The sequence below is a fragment of the Amborella trichopoda genome, chromosome 1 (genome assembly GCF_054954075.1).
Source record: "Amborella trichopoda isolate Santa Cruz 75 chromosome 1, AtrichopodaSantaCruz75HAP2 v2.0, whole genome shotgun sequence".
Lineage (NCBI taxonomy): Eukaryota > Viridiplantae > Streptophyta > Magnoliopsida > Amborellales > Amborellaceae > Amborella > Amborella trichopoda.
This window is the reverse complement of record NC_142336.1, coordinates 46,204,093-46,214,037: the sequence shown is the minus strand read 5'-3', so window position 1 is coordinate 46,214,037 and position 9,945 is coordinate 46,204,093. Positions and strand designations below refer to the sequence as shown.

Genomic DNA, 9,945 nt, shown 5'->3' with positions numbered 1-9,945 from the left:
TTAATTTAAAGAAATTTTTAGGAAAGAGCTTATATACGGTGCTAAAAAAACCCCAAAACAAAGTTGTTTTGATGCTATAAAAACATCAAATTGATCATCTTGATATTACGAGGCGGATATAGAGAAAAACAATTTCAAGCCCCGAAAATACATTTGGCAACACATTGTCTAGACCATCCATTTTCAAGATTGTTATGAATTTATAGATAGATATACTTAATTTGAACTATTTTCTTAATTTAAAATTTTATGATTAGAGATTAAAATAGATTATTGTATCATCTTAAGAATTTACAATTCCAAAATTACATCTTATAACAAGTTTAAAGTTATGCCTTACTTCAATTATTTAATGTTACAACCTTATACAAACCACACTCTTAAATTAAGGATAGGCTTATAGTATCTAGAATTTAATTTCTCAAACCCAATATTTGAAATCGATTAAGACAGGTAAATGAATATTTGTGTATCATGGGGTTTTCTATTGGTAACACCTCAGGAAAGTCAATAGGTCACAAAAATTACCTTATTTCTCATTCTTATGTTCTGTAGGAGCGTTTTTGTCATTGAGAATGACATTGTAGATATTTCTACTAAAAGGCAAAGGATATGTTTGTCATCTCAGAAGACATTTTTCAAATATTTACTTTAAAAAAAAAATAGTATTTATAGTAATAAAGTATTTCAAGCTCCACTCTATAATTACCCTTATTTTTTTGGTGAAAATATCAAAAATATCATTTTCAAAGATAAAAGAGAAAACTACATATATATATATATATATATATCCTTTATATTTACCATTATTACAAAAATAACTTTTAGTTTCTGTTATTATATATATATTTATTTTTTGAACTTCATAACATTTTTTTAAAAAAAATATGAAACTACCCATTTTCGATTTTATGTAAAACCGAAATATTTAAAAAATTTTGTTTTTGAAAAACCGAATATCTATAATACAAGCAAAACCTTTTATTTGGTTTCTTATGCGGTAGAAAGAGGTCATGGCTTCCATTCTTGGGGGGCTATTTTTTTAAAAAAAAAAAACTCCAAAAAGATGGCATTTTAAAAAAATAGTGGAAAAGTTGTCCACACAAGGTGAAACTTTATGCAAGCGTGCTAATCAAAAAGACGCTTTAGCATATCTGATTTACATTTGGGGGCGTTTGGGTACTTAAAAATCTATTACGTGACAATAGATTACAAGGAAATACTCACTGTTTGGGTGCACTTAATTGTATGGAAATAGAAAGAGGTTACGCGAGATTTCTTCAAAAACAGGAAATCTATTACGCACAGTAATAGGTGAAAAATCTATTATGAGAGTGACGGGTAATTTTGAAATATCTTTCGCATCCATGTTTACTTACCCTATCCTCATTAAAAAAATCTTCCAAATCCTCTCCCTCTTCATAATAACTAGGTGATCCCTCTCTTTAAGCATGTCCCTCATCTGAAGGGATCAACTGCCATATAAAAACAAAAATAATAAAAATAAAAATCAGTAATCAATAATAAATTACACAACACGATCATAATAAAAAATTTCACACAACATAATGTGATCCCACCCTTTTTAAGCTGATCCCCTCATCTTAGTGTCATAATAAAAATAAGGCTTATTATAATAAAATCATGTTATTTCAATCATATTGTTCCAATAACTTATCATGTTAAAACCAATGTCATGTGAGAAAACATGTGATTGCACATAAGTGCCAAAGGTACTTAAAATAAGTTGGAAATAGTGTCATGACTGTAAAATGGTACAAGGTATTATTAGAAAATCTTTTTGGAATGGTGGTAATGTTATTATTAGAAATCTTTTTGGAATGGTGTGATGATGATTTTAATTCAGTATTTTAGTGGAATTTTGGGACAAAAAAGGAGAAAATGATAATTCTGCATTTTAGTGGAATTTTGTGACAAAAAAGAAAAAAATGATAGTTTATAGGCACGTGCTGGTAAAATGTTGGTAATGCATTTCCTATATTTCTTCCAGACATAGTCAAACAATAACAATGTATTTCCCAAGTTGCATCTAAATACTACCCAAACAATAATGTCCATTTATAAGTAATTTATTACGCCAGTAATATATTTCACAGACAATATATTTCCAGGTATCCAAACGGCCCCTATTAGAATAATTAAAGTAAACAACGTCATCTTTTTTGAAAAAGGCCTAGAAATATTTGGAAGCACTATAAATATTTGGATTTTAAAAAATGAAAAATTATTAATTTTTCAGTTTTTGAAAAACCAAAAATTGTAAAGATTCCGGTTTTTTAAAAACCGAAAATTATAAAGATTTCGGTTTTTTAAAAACCGAAAATTGTAAAGATTTCGGTTTTTTAAAAATCAAAATTTTTAAAGATTTCGATTTTTGAAAAGCCAAAAATGGGTAGTTCGATCTGTTTTTAGAAAAATTGTTATGTAATTGAAAAACAGACATATCTATAATAACGGAAACTAAAAGGTATTTCTGTAATAATAGTAAATATAATAGATATTTATGTAAAATTTCCAAGATAAAGATACCCTTACTATTTCACAACTATAGAATAAAAAATTGGGCACTTACGTAATTTTGACAATTCATTCCCATTCTAAATCTAACCTATAGGATTTCATGGGGTGTTAACACGTGAAAAATCCATCATTATATTAACATTCGACAAAGTTTTTGTTGCATGTGCGTTGCAACACAGATGTATGATCATTTGTTTTTGTTTGGTATTATGAAATTAAAGGGAAAATCATGAGTAGAATGTTAAATAGTTGATCTCTTGTAGATATTTGAATAAAATTTTTAAGAAAAATGCCCTAATCAGATAGCGATTGTATGTGTCTGATACTCCCTATACATGTCTCAGATATTAGAGGCTTTCAAAAATTATATATATATATGGAAAATGACCTTGTGATACCCTCTCACACCCATGTGTGTAGTACCCTAAAGGATCACCATTAAATTTGGCACAGATTTCTATAAAAGTCAAGTCCCATATCGATGTGATAACTTTTCTAGAGATCTGTGCCAAATTTAATGGTGATCCTTTGGGTTCCTACACACATGGGTGTGGGAGGATCTCATATAATCATTACTATATATATATATATATATATATATATATATATATATATATATATATATATATATATATATATATAAAGACCTTGAAAAAAAAGGTGTAGTTTATATAAGGGAAAAGTGTATAAAGTTGCAACCTTAAAATGTAGAATTACAGATGTACCTCAAAAATATATCGAAAAGGAAAAACCCGCTATTTGATCATCTCGACATCGAGATGTATGAATATATATAAATAAAAAAAAAAAGGTTTTGAGTCTTAGAAATAATGCATCTTGCAACACATTATCTAGGTTGTCCATTTTCAAGACTTTCATATGTTTATAAATCTCCTTGATCTTAACTATTTTTGGAGTTTAAAATTTTGTAATTAGATATGAAAATAGATTTTAAGATAATCCTAAGAATTTTTTACAACAAAATTACATGTTATGATAAAATTTGAAGGTGTGTCTTAATTGGATTGTTTAAGGTTGCAACCTCATAGAAACCGCACCCTTTATATAATGATGTCAACCTTAAAAAATCAAAGTAAGGCATACCGCAAACACTATATATAGATGCAATTTAGGTACCGGACCCTTATGGTATGACAATCTATTTATGTTGTTGACTATGAAATTCAAAGCCCTAAAAATAGTGTAAATCGTACAAATCCATAAATACTTAAAAGAATGTGCATTATGAGATCATCTATTTTTTATACACCAACGTCACAATCATCTCTAGCTATTAGATTTGAAATTTAAGCACTAAAAACAATGTACAAAGTTCCAGAAATTTTTTATTGAGCATTGTGCATAATCGATGGCTCACCCTTAGCCATTTGATTTCACAGGAGATGGCTAAAAATAAGTGTGACCTTCTTGTGTTAAAAGTAAATGATCTTATCTTATACTTTCTCATACTTAAAAATCTTAAAAATGTACGGTCTAGATAGTATGTTACAAGATGTAGTTTTTTAAGACTTTCACAACCGTTTTTTTCATATACATACATCTCGAGGTCGAGATGATCAATTTAAAGTTTTTTAAGGTGCGTCTTACTTCTCTAGTACAAAGTTGATGCCTTCTATAAACTTTTTTCTTCCACAAAGTACTCAAATTTATAGTTTTTTTTGCTGCTTCTGAGACTTGTGAAAGAGAGGCAGAGGTTTGGGATAAAGAGACGAGCTTGAAGGAAAGAGAAGGGGAGCTAGATAATTTTTAGTGAATTTTGGTTGAGGGCTCACCAACTCTAGTGAAGTTTGGTGAGTAACAAAATTTGAGTGAAATTTAGGTGTGCCTTTTACTACATATTGATTTTCCCGGTTGTCAATAAAGATATGGAGGTCATAATCATTCAGTCAATAAACGTCAAATTGGATAGCTTGAGTGAGTGACGAAGTCGGACAATTTTTTTTTAAATTTTGTATCTATTCAATTTCTCACCCATTTTGAAATTTAAGGGATACGAATGATTTTGACCTCTATATACAAAAGATAAATAGTCTTTTGTAGACAATCCCTTGATTTTAATAGTGCGAGCTAGAGTGGCAGGCAGGGAGATCAACGACTGAGACGATATTGGATGGAGGGATTGGACACTCTAATGAACTACAGTTTGTGAAAATCCAAGAGATAAATATATTTATATTTTTTGAAAGAATGCATGTTTATTGTAGGGGATTGTATACTATGAGACTATGGACTATTATTATGCGGAGGCCAGAATCACACTTTGCTATTAGATGTCAAATCAGATAGCTTGTGGTATGTTATGAAGTTTGAGAATTTTTTTCTAATGTTGAATCTAGTCAATGACACATGTATAACCACCCGATTTAAAATTTGATAGACAAAAATGATTGTGACGTCCTTATACTAAAAGCCAAAGGAAAAAATACACAGTACTAAAGGAAAATAATATATTGTATACTTCTCCTCAATTTATCTAAAAGTAAATGAGGTCACAATCGTTCCCTCATGTATTAAAAGTAAATGAGGTCACAATTGTTTCCATTCATTGGATGTCAAATTGGATGGTTTGGATGAGTCGTGAAGTCCGACATTTTGTTTTTTTTTGGAACTTTGTGTCTATATAATAACATTCTTACAACCTTTTTTTAAATTTAAAGAACAAAAATAATTGTGACCTCTATGCACAAAAGATAAATGATCACTTTGTAAACAAACCCTTTACAATACAACAAAAAGAGAGGAATCAATGGGAGAGAAAATAAAAACCTCACACACACACACACACACACACACACACACACACACACACACACACACACACATATATAAGAAAAGTCTTTCCAATGCCAATAGGCTAAAATGAGCAGCTATTTCACCTACCCTCATCACCGTTTAAAGTTCATCGCACGGTCACGATTGCCCGATAGTGTTTCATTTTTCATTTTTTTTTTACAAACCAGAACAATCTGAAATTTGGAGTGTGTATGTACATCTTAGTTAGGTGTACCTAATTAAAATATAAAAAAAATAATTCGCTAAAATAATTGACTAAAATACCCCCGAATGGCCCAAATTGAATCTGAGCCGATCTGACGGTCACGACTTCATTTTGTGTTTGAATTTTCATTTTTTTTTCTACAAATCCAAATCACTTGAAATTTGAAACATCTATTCTTCAAAAATATAAGAATCTAATAAAAATATAAGAATCTAATAAAAATATAAAAACAATAATTCGCAAAATATAAATTGATCAAAATACCCCGAAACATTTTGGGGGTATTTTTGTAAATTTATATTTTATAAAAAAAATGATATTTTTATTAAGTGTACCTTAATGAAAAGTATGAACGCTTAAAGTTTTAAGTAATTTAAATTTGTAGAAAAAAAAAAAAAAAAAAAAAAAAATATATATATATATATATATATATAAACTAAGCCCTAGTTGGGTCACCTAATGGGAAAAATGGTCTTCCTCTAGAGAGAGGGAAGAACCCTACATGTAGAGGTACAATTCGCATAGAGAAGCAAGACATCCATAGGAAGAGAAGTGAGAAACAGTGTGATAGTGCCTCTAGCAAAGTGTGAGGTTAGTTCCTCATAGACCTCATAGAGAAACGCTCCCATGAAAATTGGGCGATATCCCTTTTTGCTGAGAGAGCAGTTGCTCTTAGGGTTTAGAGATAAGATATAACAGTTTTGGGTTAAAATATACCCAGTTGGTTGTCTCACTATTTTAATTCCAAGAATCACATCAGCTAGCCCAATGTCTTTCATATTAAACTCAAAAGACAATAACTCCTTCGTGTCCTTATTGCATGGAGTATTGCTACCTAATATGAGCATATCATCTTCAAACATACAAATTATAACTACTGCACTATCACAAACTTTGGTGTAAACACATGTATCAGAATCACTTATTTGAAATCTGTGTGAAGTAATAATTTTATTGAATTTTTCATGCCATTGCTTGGGTGCTTGCTTCAAACCATATAAGGATTTTACAAGTTTACAAACTTTGTACTCATGTCCCTTAAGGACAATCTGGTTGCTCAACATAAATTTCTTCATCTAGTTCACCAATTTTACTTTTACAATGTCGACCTTCATATTCATTATCCCGTTCACCAATAAATGTGCATTCAAAAAATTTGCGTCCCTGGACTCTATGATTATATTTGGCTTCAGGTCCATAAATCTATAGGGTTTTCAATGGTCAACATAGCCCACAACAATACACTTTATAGATCTAGGTCCAAGTTTGGACCTCTTAAGGACAAGGAGCCTTACCAAGGCTACACATCTCCAAACCTTAAGAAAACTTAGATGAGGTATCTTACCTTTCTAACTTTCATATGGTGAAGCACTAGAATTTGAATATGGCATGCGGTTTAAAATGAAACAAGCAGACATAAGGGCTTCTCCTCAAAGATTAGCAGGAAGGTTGGAACTGATGAGCATTGCATTGACCATGTCCATAAGAGTGTAATTTTTCCTTTCAACTAAGCCATTATGTTGTGGTGTTATGGGGCAGTAACTTGCTGAATAATTTTATTTTCTTCACAAGAGTTAGTGACATCAACGGAACAATATTCACCACCTCTGTCACTTCTAGAAACCTTAATTTTAGAATTCAGTTGGTTCTCAACTTCTGTTTTGTAAACCTTGTGTCACACCCCAAGAATTTACAATACTGATATTCCTGAGATGTGGCAGTCAAAACATATATATACATCTCTTTCATAATTGTCACACCCCAAGAATTTACAATACTAATATTCTTGAGATGTGGAAGTCAAAACATTTATATACATCTCTTTTTAGGACAAATTTACAATGGTGAATTTTTAAAAAGTAACAAAAGAAAGTTTAAGCACAACTTCAATATCTTCCCAAAGTTGATCCTGACGAGCACTCAAATGAAACCGCAGTTATCCTGAAAAATGTTTATCATAGTTTGATGAGTTTGGCTACTGAGTAAGTGATCATCATACTCCTAAAAATAATCATGATTGAAAGATATCAATATTTTCCAAAATGAGATCTATTAACAGAAATGCATCAACAGTTTCACTTTCAATAAATGCATAATTAAGTATAATCCAAGTAATTGAAATGCTTATAACACTTTTAACGGTAGTGCATAATTCAAAGGATTTCACAAAATACCCTACTGGCGTCCCAAGTAGGTCACCTATATACCCCATCAGCGTTCTGATGGGTCCACTTAATCCCTATCGGCGTCCCAGATAGGTCCACTTAATCCCTGCAGGTCCACTTATACCTCACCGGCGTACCAGATGAGTCCACTTAATCCCTACCGGCGTCCCATATAGGTCCACTTATACCTCTCCGGCGAACTGGATGAGTCCACTTGCATACTTAAATTATTTCTAAATCTCTTTAAACATTCGAAAGCAGCAATATCATATACTCAACATATCACTGAAATCATTAATATGAATTTCACTTAAACCATTAATAATGGTCACTCTCTATAACATTTCAAAAATAACCAATCAAATATTTTGGGCTCAAATTTAGAAAGGTAGCAGTTTGTAAAGGCATTCTAGCATAATTGCCAATTTAATATGTATAGAAAAACTCTTATAGAAATTCAAGAATACGGAATTATCACAATGTATGGGATATCAATCCACAAATAAACATTTCACAACAATACTATAATCAATTGTAAAAATGTCAATTTTTAAATAATAAGGCAGTCATTTGCACATGAATTTTACAATGTCTAAATATTCAAAACAGTAGAAAGAAATATCACAATTTTACTAAAAGCAGAAATATCACATTTATTTCTAACAATAGACAAGAAAATTAAATAAATTTATTTTTCATAATTTACAGCATTCAAAATTTCTAACATAGATAAAATATCACAATTTCTATTAAACATATTATTTTTCAGGAAGATGATGTCACTTACTCACAAATATTTGAGAGGGAGCTTCCGATAAAAATTCGGCTCGAGAGAGGAGTTCACTGTGTTTCGACTAGAGAAAAAAATCTCAAAAGTTTTCTAAGGTAGGGGTCACCTCACTGAATTTAAATTCTACTAACATATTATTTTATTCTTTTATTACGTTACAGGTGTGAGCGTTAGTTTACGCTTTAAACACCTCAAGCTTTTATTACGTTACAGGTGTGAGCGTTAGTTTACGCTTTAAACACCTAAAGCCCATGTCCTTTAGTGGACGTGGCAAGAGCAAGGAAACACAAAGCTTTTAAACGAAAAGCTTTGAAAAGTAGCGATGGTCCCTAAACACCATCATGTTCAAACGAATCATCATGTATTAAAAGTTTTTTTTTTTTTTTTTTTTTTTTTTTTTTTTGAAAGTTTAGGATTGTTACACCTTGAATTTCTCAAATACTTCATCTTTGTTTCTAATCAAGTAAACATGTGTATCGTGAGAAATCATTTATAAAGTGACAAAGTATTTCTTCCCACCATGAGTTCGTACGCCTCTGAGATCACAGACATCACTAAGAATTAATTCCAGTAACGTGGAACTTCTTTCCGCCATAGGAAAGGGTTTTTTTGTGATCTAGACTGTACACAGACTTCACACATAGTATTATCTAAAGTCGTACACTTAAGAACAAGGTCTAAACTACTCATTTTTCTTAATGCATGATAATTAACATGTCCTAATCTACCATACCATAAAGAAAACGAATCAAGCATATACACCGAATAAGATGTACGTATTTCATTATGTAGATTGAGCATGAACATGCCTTTCGAGGTGTAGCCCATTCCTTCAAAGACATCATTCTTTGACAAGATATACTTGTCGGACTCAAATACAAGTTTGAAATCCCTCTTATTCAAAAAGTATGTAGATACTAAGTTTCTCTGGACTTCGGGGGCATGGAACACTTTCAGAAAGGGTAAGGACTTTACTGGATGTGAATTTTAGTTCAACTGTCCTTTTGCCAACAACCTTAGAGGAGGAAGGATTACCGATATAAGGATTACCGATATAAAAGACAGTATCCCCACCCCCCCCCCCCACCACTTCATAAGTCATAAACAAGTTCTTGTTATTACAGACATGTCTAGTAGCACTTGAGCCCACCCCCTAGTCTGTAGTGCCCCCGAATGCATTGACTTTGAAGATCATGGCAACAAAATTTTCTTCGGTCATGTTGGCTTGAGTTTGCAGCTTCTTTCAAATTCTGTAGAATTTCTGCATATAGCCAGTTTTGTTGCAGAATAAGCATACCAAGGGTTTCTTTCGTTTATCTTGGGTTGTCTGTGGATTTACTTCTTTGGTGTCTTTATTTTCTTCTTTCTTTCCTTCCATCTTGATTCCTTTCTAAGTTCTTGGTTTCTTTCTTCTCGGACCTTCAACTATG

The 9,945-nt window shown here is 31.3% G+C and overlaps 1 long non-coding RNA gene across 1 annotated transcript; it reads right to left on the bottom strand.

Annotated features, from left to right (window-relative positions):
- Positions 1-7,219: 7,219 nt before the first annotated feature.
- On the bottom strand, positions 7,220-8,573 carry LOC148783874 (uncharacterized). Its single transcript, XR_016044604.1, has 2 exons — positions 8,513-8,573; positions 7,220-7,501 (listed from the first exon to the last, which is right to left on the bottom strand). It is a non-coding gene; the product is annotated as an uncharacterized LOC148783874 (long non-coding RNA).
- Positions 8,574-9,945: the final 1,372 nt, after the last annotated feature.